At 51.7% G+C, this 12,660-nt stretch overlaps 1 protein-coding gene across 2 annotated transcripts in view; it reads right to left on the bottom strand.

Moving 5' to 3' along the window:
* The window catches only part of TMEM104 (transmembrane protein 104), a 54,525-nt gene that overhangs the window by 25,569 nt on the left and 16,296 nt on the right, over nt 1–12,660 (bottom strand). The window lies entirely within an intron of this gene.

Genomic DNA, 12,660 nt, shown 5'->3' with positions numbered 1-12,660 from the left:
TACAGGGTCAGAACGGCCGATGCCAGGGCATTCTTTAAGATGGGGGAAATGACATTCCACCTGAAGCTGGGGAGCCTGCTTTGCCTTAGGAGCCGTGGACCATGGGGACCTCAGGAGCAGCTCCTTCATGACCACTGCCTCCTTGAAGGTGTGGACCTGTCCACAGGGAAACTTCTAGAAGCGACTGGAAAGCAGTTTTTAGGGCCACTTTTTGAATGTTTGCCTCACCCTAGATCCCTTACCGAACTTTCTGCCCCCATTCGTTGCAACCTATTTTTATTCCTTTCAATTGTGTGTGTCTGTGGACACATGTGCAAGTGCCCACGGAGGCCAGAGGTATCCGATCCCCCGGAGCTTGAGTTACCTAACATGAATGCCAGGAGTCAAGCTCAGATCCTCGGAAAAACAGCACAGCTCTTAGCGGCTGCTCACCCTCGAGTTCATTCATTTACTTCATTACTTGTTTATTTGCTTTGGTGCCATGTCACAGGTGTAGAGGTCCTGGGGACCAAGCTCAGGTGGCAGTCTTGTATAGCAAGTGCCTGGGCTGCTGAGCCACCCCACCCTGGCCTGTTTCCCTTCTCATAGTCACCAGTATATGAACAGGAGGAGGAACCCATGCAGTTCACGCTCTGAGTCACTTCCTGACCCTCTTCCAGTCCCCACTTAGGTGAGGTACTGAGGCACTGACTAAAGACTCGTGGTGGAGCCTTACTGATGCCCTTGGATGCAAACCAAACAACCAACCACCCGTAACTCCAGCTCTGGGGTATCAGATACCTCTGGCCTCTATAGGCACTTGCAGATGTGTGCAATGCTCTCTCTCTCTCTCTCTCTCTCTCACACACACACACACACACAACAAATAATAAAAACAAATTGCAAGGACAGGGGGCAGAACCTTTGATAAGAGACCTGGGGTGAGACAAACATCCAAAAGTGAACCTAAGAAATGCTTTCCCATTGCTTCTGGAAGTTTCCCTGTGAACAAGCCCAAGTCTCCCTGACCTCTATATGAGGGGACAAGTGGTAAAGAGGAAGAAAGTCACCCCAAGCAATCTGGGAGGACACTGTGAAGGGCACCTACAGCACCAAGCTGATGGTCCAGAAATTCCACATCCATCCCCCCTCAAAGGAGGACCATATCTGCTCAGAACACAGTCCACAGTCCCTGGCAGCTGACTCAATGTCACACCACCAACCCACCTGGTCTGACCTTTAAAACCAGGGCAAGGCACAACGCTTGCTACAGGCAGCATCCCCAGTGGCTAAGAGGCCTGCAGAAGGGAGGTGTTTCTGGGGCTGCATTCTGAGAGGTGCTGTTGGCACTCTTTCTGCCCAGAGCTTTCGTGTGTGGCTGCCACCTATTACTCTAGAGAAGCTTGGGTTTGGGAGCAGGAGGAAGGGCTTTGAGAGCTGGCAGGTGAACCAGAGCTTTGGAGGCCTCCCAGGTGGGACCTCTTTCTAATCCAGGCTACTGTTTCCACTTCAGAAAACAGGTGTTGAGAGGGATTAAAAGCTTTGTCCAAAATCTCAATTACTTAGCTGTATCTGGGATTAGAGCCCAGGTCAGCTGTATTCGAAGCCTATTTCCTGCTTAGAGCTCTCAAGTGCCTCCCACAAGGGCCAGTTCTTCCACTGGCCCTCTCCTCTCCTCAGACCTCGCTCCCTTCGGGAGGACTGGACAGGTGGGATGCTCTTAGCCTGGCACAGCTATTGTTTCTCTGGCCCTGGCATTTGGGGACATGCCTGCACGCCTGTGTGGTCTTTCTCAGCTGACAGACCAGATGGCGCCCAGTAGTGGGCAGAGTTCCAAGAATCTGATGCCAGAGCTACAACCTTTGTGGTTTGGGGGAAAAGATAAATATTGTGGAAAACCCACACAGTCATTCACTTAATGACTGTAAGTCATCAGGGCTTTTAATGGATGGCTGTCTGCTCACAAGTGAGGCAGGGGTGGGACCCAGCAACACCAGGCCCAGCTGAACAGATGGAACTGGGAGTTATGGCAGGGCAGGCTGCAGGCGTGCATGCCTGTGTGTACACAAATGGACATGCATATATACGTACAACTGGCTGTGGTAGTGGAGGCCAAGAGCTCAGCCTAGAGGAACAGCACTGACTTTGGAGGTGACTGCGCTCTTAACTCCCTGTTGGCAGGTCAGGGGGGCAGAGGGGAGCTGGCAGGGGAGCACAGGTGGGACCTGCAACTTCCAAACATGTGGACGGTGGCTTTTAATTGCTCCCCAAAGATGTTCTAGCCCCTGCTGAGGAAGTCTCTGTCCTGGTAGTGAGGACCACAGGATGCTGTCCCATGAGGAAAAGAAGAGCCAGCAATATATATGGAGTTGGGTTCAGTGGCTATTCAAGAGTAGCTGGCCCTAAGGATCCAGTAGGCCCAAAGGATCCCTGAGTCCAAGCAGGACAAGGGGCTCAGGAGCCCGGGAAGTGATGCAATGGTTAGTTTAATTGTTAACTTGTATAATTTAGAATTACTTGAGAAGACTCAGTGAGGGATTATTGCCTACATCAGTTTAGCCTATGGGCATGTCTGTGAATTGCTGTCTTAATAGAGTTGATATGGAAAAACCTGGTCCCCTGTGGGCAGTACCATTCCCTAGGCAGGGGCCCTGGACTGGGAAAATGAAGTGAGCCAGACACAAACAGGCATGCATGCATTCATCCTCTCTCTGCTCTTGACTATGGATGTGACCAGAGACTTCAAGTTCCTGTTTTGACTTCCCCGAAGTGATGGGCTGTGATCTAGATTGTAAGCTGAATAAACCCTTTCTCCCCCAAGCCACTTTTTAAAGTTTTTGTTTTCTGAGACAGGGTCTCTCTATATAGTTCTAGCTGTCCCAGAACTCTTTGTAGAGCAGGCTGGCTTTACAGAGATCCTCCTGCCTCTGCCTCCTGGAGGCTGGGGTCAAAGGTGCGCGCCACTATGCTCAGTTCTCTAAATTGCTTCTTTGACTCGGTGGTTTTATCACAGGAACAGAACTAAAACCGAGGATGGGTTTGGTGCAGGGTGGTAGGATTTAGAAGCACCAGTGGAGAGCAGTGTGCTTATGTTCTAGCTCTTCGGGGCCAAGTTGACAGGTACAACCCCCAAAACTTGCTGAGCATTTACAGACTTGGGTTATTGTCCCTCACTGTAACTACTAAATCCCGAGCTCAATTTGGAAGTCAGGGAAAGGCAAACAGGACTGCCATGTTGCGACTGCACAGAAAGCTGGCTCCAACCACTGTGGAGCTGTGCTGAAGGTCACCTTGGTTCTGACAGCTTCAAAGAATCAGAGATTCCTAAGGAAAGGCAGGCTATGTCATGAGTAATGAGGGCACGGGGACCCCCCTGGGGCATTGATCCAGCCCCCAGCTCCTGTGGCAAAAAGCCCATACACTCCAGCTACCTGATTCTGTCAGGATGGACCTGCTCGGGTAAAACTGGTGGTGGGCAATACAGGTATGTGGCTGTTCCAACCTCCCTGGCAAGCTAGAATCCCAGAGCTCTTGGGCCAGGACCTGGCTCTTGATCTCCTGTAGCTGCCTCACTGTCTGATGCTGAGCTCCACAAGAGGTATCAGGTGACCACTTGAGAAGCGCTCAGTACCCTCCCTCCCTAGTTATACTCTCTCCTGGTAAGAGGGATGGAGGAGGGAATGCTGGAGCTAGAGGAAGTGAGAGAGGGAGGGAGGGAGAGAAGTCAGGTGCACAGGGTATGGGAGCCCTGCAGAGAGGAACACACAGGCTAAGCTGGTTTTACCTCTTTTTCCCTGCTGATGTCTGACCTCGAAATAGACCAGGAACTGAGTAACCTTGGAGGCAGGGAGGAGGGAGGCAGCACATCAAGATGTCTGCTGAAAGAGCTCTGTGAACTGGGGATGTGGTATCACACTAGCAACCCAACTTCCTCCCCAGTGGCCTGTCAGTGGGAGGCACCCTCCTTGGGGAGCCAGCAAACTGTGGGATCTGCAGTCTCCAAGCAGCAAGTCCTGAGGAAACTCAGAGTACCTGTCTGAAAGGTACCTGTTGCTTTCAGGTAACACAACAGCCTTCTGAAGACTTACGCCCATGAATGTAGACAGAGCCCGGCACAGCCTGTGCAGTCAGATACTGTTCCTTGTGGGCACGGAAGCACCGTAATAACATTTCAGGGTGTCACTAGTGACCCCAGGCTGGGGATCCGTGGATGGTCTGGCCATTTTCCTTTCACTGGAAGCCCCTGACCACCCCTTCCATGATAGTACTTGGGAAGCAGGTCCATGAGGAAGACCAGAGTGGCCTGTGTGCTGACAAGGTTATCAGTGTGAAATGCGGATTCCTGGGCTTTCTCCATGAGACCTAGGCATCTGCTAGGTTAGTCTGATGAGGCTTAAGGCCTTCTGCAAGCTAGGCAAGTGGTCTGTTTCTAGCCTAGAGTGCCAAGACCATAGTAACTACAAAAAAAAGTATTAGTGTTTATGTGCGCATGCCATAGCATGTGTGTGGAGGTCAGAAGAGCACTCTGGAGTCCTTTCTTGCCTTTCACCTTTATGTGAAGTCTCAGGAATTAAACCCAGGCCACCAGACTTTCATGGCAAACATCTACCTCCATCTTGCCTCCCACCCGCCTCCTCTGCCAGCTCGTGTTTTTGATAACGGGCATGTTGGTCATCGGTCGAGGAACCAGGCACTGAGGAGCATCATCAAGGCCCTCGTCCCTAATCTGGGGAAGGGACATCTTAGAGGGTCTACCTGCTGCTGGGGTTGGGGAAACACACTCTGCATCAGTGGTGTGGGGGCTACATGGCTATCATAAGGTGTCAGGACCTCCAAGCCCTGGGCCCATCAAGACTTCTCGGAACCATTTTTTTTGATCCATGTCCAAGTAAGCTATTGCCACAGGTGGAACAGAACACCCTGAGCGGCTTGTGACCCTGCAGTCTAGATTCACACTCCCTCTGTGCTTGAAGGCTTATTAAGATGTCCTCCATCTCCTCAGCTCCTGCTCAGTAATCACACGGCATCATTAATCTGCATCTCGTCCTTCACACTGGTGCACCACAGCTTTCTGCTGCCTCCAGCCCCCCCCAGCCCCCCCCCCCAGTTCTATGGCTCCTTCTGCCTCTGCAGGGCCAGCCCTCATGTGCACAATGCGCCTGGACTGCTTTGGGGACAGCGTGCAGGGCCAGTGCTGGGACACAGTTATGCGGAGGAGCACGCTTAGTGCTTTAGAGGAAGAGCTTCGTCTCATTAAGCAATTACTGCTGCTCCCAGGGCCACTGTGCTGGACAGTTTTATGTCAACTGGACACAGGCTAGAGTCATCTGAGAGGAGAGAGCCTCAACTGAGAAGCTTCCCTAAGATCTGGATGTAGGCAGCCTGTAGGGCATTTTCTTAATTAGTAATTGATGAGGGAGGGCTCAGCCCATTGTGGGTGGTGCCACCCCTGGACTGCTGGTCCTGATTCTATAAGAAAGCAGGCTGAGCAAGCCATGGGAGCAGGCCAGTGAGCAGCGTCCCTCCATGGACTCTGCATTAGCTCCTGCCTCCAGGCTCCTGCCCTGGCTTCCCTGGATGGACTGTGATTCAGGATAAACCCTTTTCTTTCCAAGCTGCCCTTGGCTACAGTGTTGCATTGCATTGATAGTGACCCTGACGAGGACAGCCAGGGTTTAGAAGGGTTCTGCTTACAACACTGCATCTGGTAACAGAGAGTGACACTGCTCAGAGGAACAGTCCCAAGACAGCAGGGTCAGCAGGTGTCATGGCCTGATCTCTAGGGCAGAAGGAGTACACCCAGAGAAGAGTAATGTGGCATAGGTATAATCCTAGTTAGTAGGTTTGGTAAGCTGGTCTAAGAGACTGCTTTTTCTCCCTACAGAATAAAGATGGTGTGTGTGTAAGGGCTAGGGACCCACCTGAAATCACCAATTAGGACATTTCCTTAGAAAATAGGAGGCAGGTATCATGGCGCATGCTTTTGATACCAGCACTTGGGAAGTAGAGGCAAGAAGATCATGGATTCAAGCTAACCTGGGCTAATGTAGTAAATTCAAAGCCAGTCAGGGCGACATAGGAATGCACTCTTAAACAATTAACAGGGCTGCAGAGATGGCTCGGTGGTTAAGAACGTGTTTTTGCAGAAAACCGGAGTTAACTGCCCAACACCCACACTGGGCGGCTTACAACCCCGTCACTTCAGCTCCAGGATGTTCAGTGTCGTCTTCTGGAATCCACAACCACGTGCACTCACACGGACACACACTCCCTGCCCCCAACATATACACATAATTAAAACTAAAAACCTCACCCAAAACCTAAACCAACTAAACAACCACATAATCAGCCAAGCAACCAGAGTTAAGAAGTGATTTTTAGCCCTGTGCCCAGCCATGAGAGTTCTGGAAGCAGAGGGCACACAGAACAGGGAGTGGCCTGGGTTGACTGGGAGGCTGCCCAGGGCTCTGCTCTGCTACAGGAAAGGCTGGAAACATCACACATGTGCCTACGTACACAGAGGCAAGGGCAGCCTGATGACTGTGGGAATACGGCACACCAAGTCTTCACTCCCTGACTTTGCTGCTCACAAACAGGGTTCAAGTGTCCAGCTTGGGGTCTGTGATCAGTGTGCACACAAACAGTACTGAATAAACATGGTGCAGAAGGCCCTCGGCAGGGAAACACTCCCCATAGAGACCTACTCAGAAGCTCCCCAACCAAACTGGTGAGTGTGTGTGTGTGTGTGTGTGTGGGCGTGGGGATAAGCCATGGCTCCGGATACTTTTCTAGATCAGGGGTCCATGTGTAGGCCCGGCTGGGGATGTCCAAGACTGCCCTTTGGTGGGATCTTAATGGTGACCACCCAGACCTGGCATCTGCCTGCTTCTCTAGATACACAGCTGGGCTTTGAATTTCTGTACCTGTGTACCTAAATGTGTTTCTCTTTACACAAGAGATAAGTCCTGAAAGTTCCACTTCCCAAAGCTCAGTCTTCACAGGACATTTTAAATCCGTCGGGGACTACGGCATATTCTCTTGTAAGGTAAGAAACAATTAACAGTTCCTCCGGTCTGCTTTACGTTTGTGTTTTCATGTAATGGGAGTCGTTGGGGGTAAGACACCAGGACGCCTGTCTCCACACTCCAATGCATCCCTGAACTGGGGAATAGGGAGAAGAAAGAGCAGGACAGCTAGGTAAGGCAAGCCACTATCTCCCCAGGTGCCCCAGAATGAACTGCCTCACTCTGGGGACATGCTGTCTGCAAAGCTGTACTAGTTTCTAGACAAAAGAGCCAGATTTGGGACACATGAGACATCCTAACAGGGGCAGGGTGTGTGTGTGTGTGTGTGTGTGTGTGTGTGTGTGTGTGTGTGTGTGTGTGTGTGTGTGTCTGAGTGGCCCCTTTGACTCCTGAGGGATTCCAACTCAGAACTCATGAGTGGCTGGGTGAGGAAGCACTTGAGGCAGAAGACTTGCTCCATGTCTCAGGATCCTGCATCCCACAACTGGGTGGCCCCAGGATCACACACTGTCCCCAAGCTGGTGAATCAGGTACTGGATGTGGCAGCAGGGAGACACAGGCCATGATGGATTATGGGTTTATGCCACTGGACAGAGCCAATGTCTCCGAGAGTGCCATTAAAAATAAAAACAACAGCATTCCCACTGAGCAGGAGGAGGGCACTCAGGCCCAACACCCAAAGGGCTTAGTGGAGAAGGGGGAGAGGGGAGTTGTTATAGTGTCCTCAGGAAGGAGAGGGTGAGTCTGGAGCAACACTGGACAGCAGGAACAGAGAGATCTGGAGGTCTGAGAGACCAACAGTGGAGTGACAGTGGCCTGGTAGGGTCCATGATGTCCCATGAGAGGGGATAACAAAACAAGCCAGTGCTGGAAGCAAGTGACAGGTAATCTGAATATCGTTTAGAGACAGGGTGGGGAGAGCACACTAGAAAAATAAATAAATAAATAAATAAATAAACAAATAAATAAACAAAACAAAACCACAAGAGGCGGTTCCTGTATGAGATGCAGAGCTACTTCTGGGAAGGAAACCACAGGCCTGTTTCTGTGTTATTGATTCCCTTGTGAAGGAAAGAGACAAGTTAATCCTTCCACATCCATCATTCCAACCTGAGCATGGCCGCTGCCAGATGACAGGATTCACTTCACATTAGGCCTGAGAGCAGGCATCTGAACTTGCAGGGTGCAGGTAAGAAATTCACCCTTCCTTCTCTGAGCCCCTAACTCCTGGGATGAAAGCAGAAGGTTCAGCACCAGTGGGGATATACTGGGTCTGGGGGTGACCCACTCCCCCCGAGATACAGAACTGGGTCCTGGTCATGACTGCCCTACTCTCCATACCTGTGGGGCCCCCTGCGGTGTGGGCAGCATCCTTTTGGGGGTTGTGGGGGGAGAGTGGGATGGGTGAAACAAATCCAAGTTTGCAGAGCTGAATGAGGCATGCTGGGAGGAAGGGAGGGGAGATGGGCATCCCTCACTATGCCCATAAGGTCTCTGTCTTTTTAAGAAGTCACTGAGATACCCTAAATCTGTACGCACTGCCCTTCCACCTCAGGCACCGGCAATCACCCAGTCCTCTTTCCATCTTGGGTCACCACTACAGTTGGGGGCAACGTCAACCTGTTTTCCCCTGGAGCCACCACCACCACCACCACAGAAAATGGCCTGAGTGAGTGACAGCTTAGAGGTGCAGCACTGTGACCAGGAGAGCGGCTGGGTCCTGTGACATTGCTGCTACTCCCAAGGTTTACTTGTTTCTGTTAGTGTTCCATTCTCACTGGTCCTGAAGGCCTCTAGGCCACCTCCTGCCCCAGAACGGGTGAGGATGAATATTCAAGGGATCCTGGGGGTGACCCACTTATTAGCAGATGCTAGACAGCCCCAGGGCACCATGGCCGCTGTACAAAGTACAAAGCAATTCTGGCAGGGGAAGAGAATGTCCTTGGGAAGAGGCTCTCACTTCCAGCCCTACTTGAGGTACTAGGAAAAGTCCACTTTGCTTCTGGGGAGCAAGTGGCATCTAGAGAGAAAGAACGCCTCAGAATCCACAGGAAAGTCAGGCCACTGCAGCCCAGGCCCCGGTACAGGTCCTGCTCTGGGGATTGGCAAACTGGTATTTCCCAAGCTGTGCAGAATAGCCAGGGCTGCCCTGGAAACAGAGTACTTGTCCTGAGCCTGCCAGAGTCCCTGAGGACAGCCTACTGAGCTGGACTGTCTGCCTCAGTCTGGGGACCCTGCGAAGCCATTCTCTGGGATGACAGAATGTCCTTGACAGTATGACTGGGAGGCCTAAACCAGACACACACAGTTAGCCGCTGCTAACAGTGCTCGGAAACACACTGCCTGAGGTGTGGTGGCGCACTCCTGTAATCCCAGCACTCGGGAGGTGGAGGCAGGAGGATGAGGAGTTTAAGATCAGATTCTGTTATATGGTGAGTTTAAGGATAGTTTACACTACAAAAGCCCCTAGCTACAAAACAAAACAAAACAATCCCTGAAAATCAACATTGAACAAGCCTCAGCAAGCCAAGCAGAGCTCAGCAGAGCAGAGCTAGGGTACAGAAGAGCTTTCAGAGCTTGGGCTGTAGGGTTCTGTCCTTGTTTGTCTGTGCCTTCAATATTCTTGGAAGAAACATTTGGGTTGAAAAGAGGAACCAACCACTGTTTTCCATGTTGCAGAGGACAGACAGCGTACAGCTCGGGGGCAATCAGAAGACAGAGGGCCTGGGCGGGGCTATTGAGACAAACCCTCTAATGTAACCTAGCAGGGTGACTGGCAAGCAGTCTTGCTTTTCCTCGAGGAGGTATCTGGAGGGGGTCTGGGGAAGATACCCCTCACCCACAAAGACAGGCGAGGTATCTGCTGGTTGTAAATAGACTGCATCTCCTCCCAGTCACCTGTGCCCCAAAGGAGGATCTCACAACAACAAACTGAGGTCACCTTGTCCTGTCCCAAGATGGCCAATAAAGGCCCCCTGTTCAACATGGCCAGTTTGTGGCTGGGTCTCCAGCAGGCTAAGCTCCGCTCTGCCATCTGCGCTCTGGCTCTGTTGGGGTGGTGCCTGTTGGTCTGCTCGTGACCCGGCAGCATCTGCCCACCTGTACGCTGCGGATGCTGCCAGCTTTCGGCTCTTAGGGAGTCTCCACTGACCCGTGATGGTCTGTGGGGGGAGGGGTGGAGCTGCAGAGATCCCGATACAAAGACAACAGAAGCAGAGCCTGTTAATGCTCACGGGCACTAACAGGAACCCACAGGCCACTCCTGTGGCAGCATGTGAGGACACCTGAGAGCACACTCGAAGCAGCGGGTGACTCAGGGCTCTTGGCATTGCCAGCACCGTGTTCTAAGGCTAACACAGGGATGAAGAAGGAGAAACCGACTCATCACCCACACTGGGAATCACGAGAAGAGCCATGGACAATGGGAAGGGAGGAGGAACTTTCTGTCTGTTAAGGGAAGAGGCTTTGGGAAGAAACTGGTGGCTGCTGGTGGGAAGGCTTTCTTCTTGATGTAATCATGATGTTACTCACAGGCCAGCCTCAGAGGTAGATATTAGCCTGCCTATTCTCATTCTTTGTGGGCTTCTCAGGGGCTTTCCTGAGCTGGTTTTCAGAGGACTCTCTGTAAATTAAGCCACAGTATAAAAGCCTGTTTCTTTATCCCACAAACAGTGTTCCAGAACAGCAATGAAGGCAGTTATTCCTAAATCCCTTTAAAGATGCAGGCCTGGGATGGCATCGTTTACCTGAGGTGATTTATATGTGGAGTGGGAAGATGCTCTCAGCCTACTCCCACCGGCTTGTGACCTGCTAACATTTTGGGTGGACCTCAATGAACAGCAAAATCAGACCAGTCAGTGGCGAGAGGCATGCTAGAGCCTTGGAAGGAACAGCCGAATTCAAATTCAAACTCTTGAATTTGAATGGCAAAGAGGCCAGGTTACAGGATGTTGGACCTACTTCTGAGATCCAAAGAGGCTACTTGCTAGGGTCTACCTCCCCTCATTTGGGAGGGAAAGATGCCCCAATCATCTGTCAGGAGACTGGAGCCTAGGGAAAGACGCCAGCATTTTTGCTATCTTTTCTCTTGCTCCTCGGTAGAGTTGGGTATGAGGTGGGGGCAGACAGACAGACAGACAATCCCTGGTACTTGGTGTCAGGAGGCTAAACAGCTTTACTGGACCACAGGCCCTGGGAGCCGCGTGCAAAGCTGCAAAGCAACGTCCAAGCTGAGTCCTGAACGGGCAGCCCTCTGAGCTGGGAAGGCGCATGCAATCAACTGAAGGCTCTGGGCAGGCTGGGGCTCTGCTTCTGATCACGCCTACTGCCCAGAAAGCATGCTCCTGGGGGCCGCTAATCTTCCCCTTCCTACTCTGAAGGCTTGGCCTCTCAGGCCCGGACTGCCTGCAGGCACCAGGACAGTTAGCTCCCTGAGTTATAAGCACAGCATCTGGGAGATGAAGGCAGTAATTAATGCCTGTCTGCTATCCCGAAGGAGTCCCTCTGTTCCGTCAGAGTTATTGAGACTCGGGAAGGGAGGCTTCCATCATATGGAAGATTTAGAGAAAAGACTGAAGGCACAATTTACCACAGCAATAACAATGCTTCTGAATAATTCACCAAACAAATGGCAGTGACCAATATTGCTCAGTGTGGACGATGCTGTGGGCTGGGGAGTATACCAGGTGGAGGCTGAGGACTGTGGTGGTCTCCCCTTGTGAGAACCCATCAGAGCCCCGCTCCTGTTGTTTCTCCCTGGAACACCCAGACACCTTCCTCTGTCTCCCGCTCACACCTGAGGAGGAGCAGATTCAGGGGTCTTAATGAATACTTTTTTCTCAATCATGGAATGCTGAAATGCTAAGAGGCTAACAAAGCCTTGGCCCCTGCCTGCCTGGTGGGTTCATGTGCCCACTCCCAAGGCTGTCGAGGTTTTTGCTATCAAATACCTGTCGACTTTTGAGAACAGAGTCAGGGATGAAATTCTTTGAGTACACAGAGTCCTGGCCAGGGCGTCATGCCCCAGAGGTGTCACAGACCATGGAGTGATAGCTACAGATACAGACAATTCTGCTCCTGAGCCCCAAGCCTCAAGGTTCCTTCAGGTGTCTACTTGGCCAGAAAGATAAAACCCACTCAGTGGTCCTTAGGGTTAATAAATCCAGACCACAGCAACACAGCTGACAGAGGCCATGGAACCCCGAGTCAGGATGGAGACGAAACAAGTCAAGAGGCCACTAGCAGAAAGACCCTACTCTCTCCTCGGCCCTTCACATCTGCACGGCAGCCATGGCCAGGACTGAGCAGATCCCAGTACACCTGACCACATGCCAGGGCTGAGAAGAACCAAGCGGGGGCACAAAGTACTAAGAGAGGATGCAAAGGCTGTAGGGAGGTGTTTCCGAGCCCGCCTCTGAAAGCAGGCAGAGACAAATGGCCTATAGTGCTGTGTCGTCCTATTATCTGAGTCCTGTCTAGTGTATTAGTCAGCTCCACCCCCACCGTACCACAGCACGAAGCAATCAAGAGTAAGGCAGGCAATTCATCTTCTTCCCTCATCTGTGGGAAGATAGGAAGAAGGCTGGGCTGAGCCCAACCTGCCTGAGCAGGCTGTCTATGGTAAGGGTCAGGTCAGCTGTAAGATGGCTGGTCTTAT

This window comes from Micromys minutus (genome assembly GCF_963924665.1).
Source record: "Micromys minutus genome assembly, chromosome: 10".
Taxonomy (NCBI): Eukaryota; Metazoa; Chordata; class Mammalia; order Rodentia; family Muridae; genus Micromys; species Micromys minutus.
This window is presented reverse-complemented; position numbering and strand designations above follow the sequence as displayed.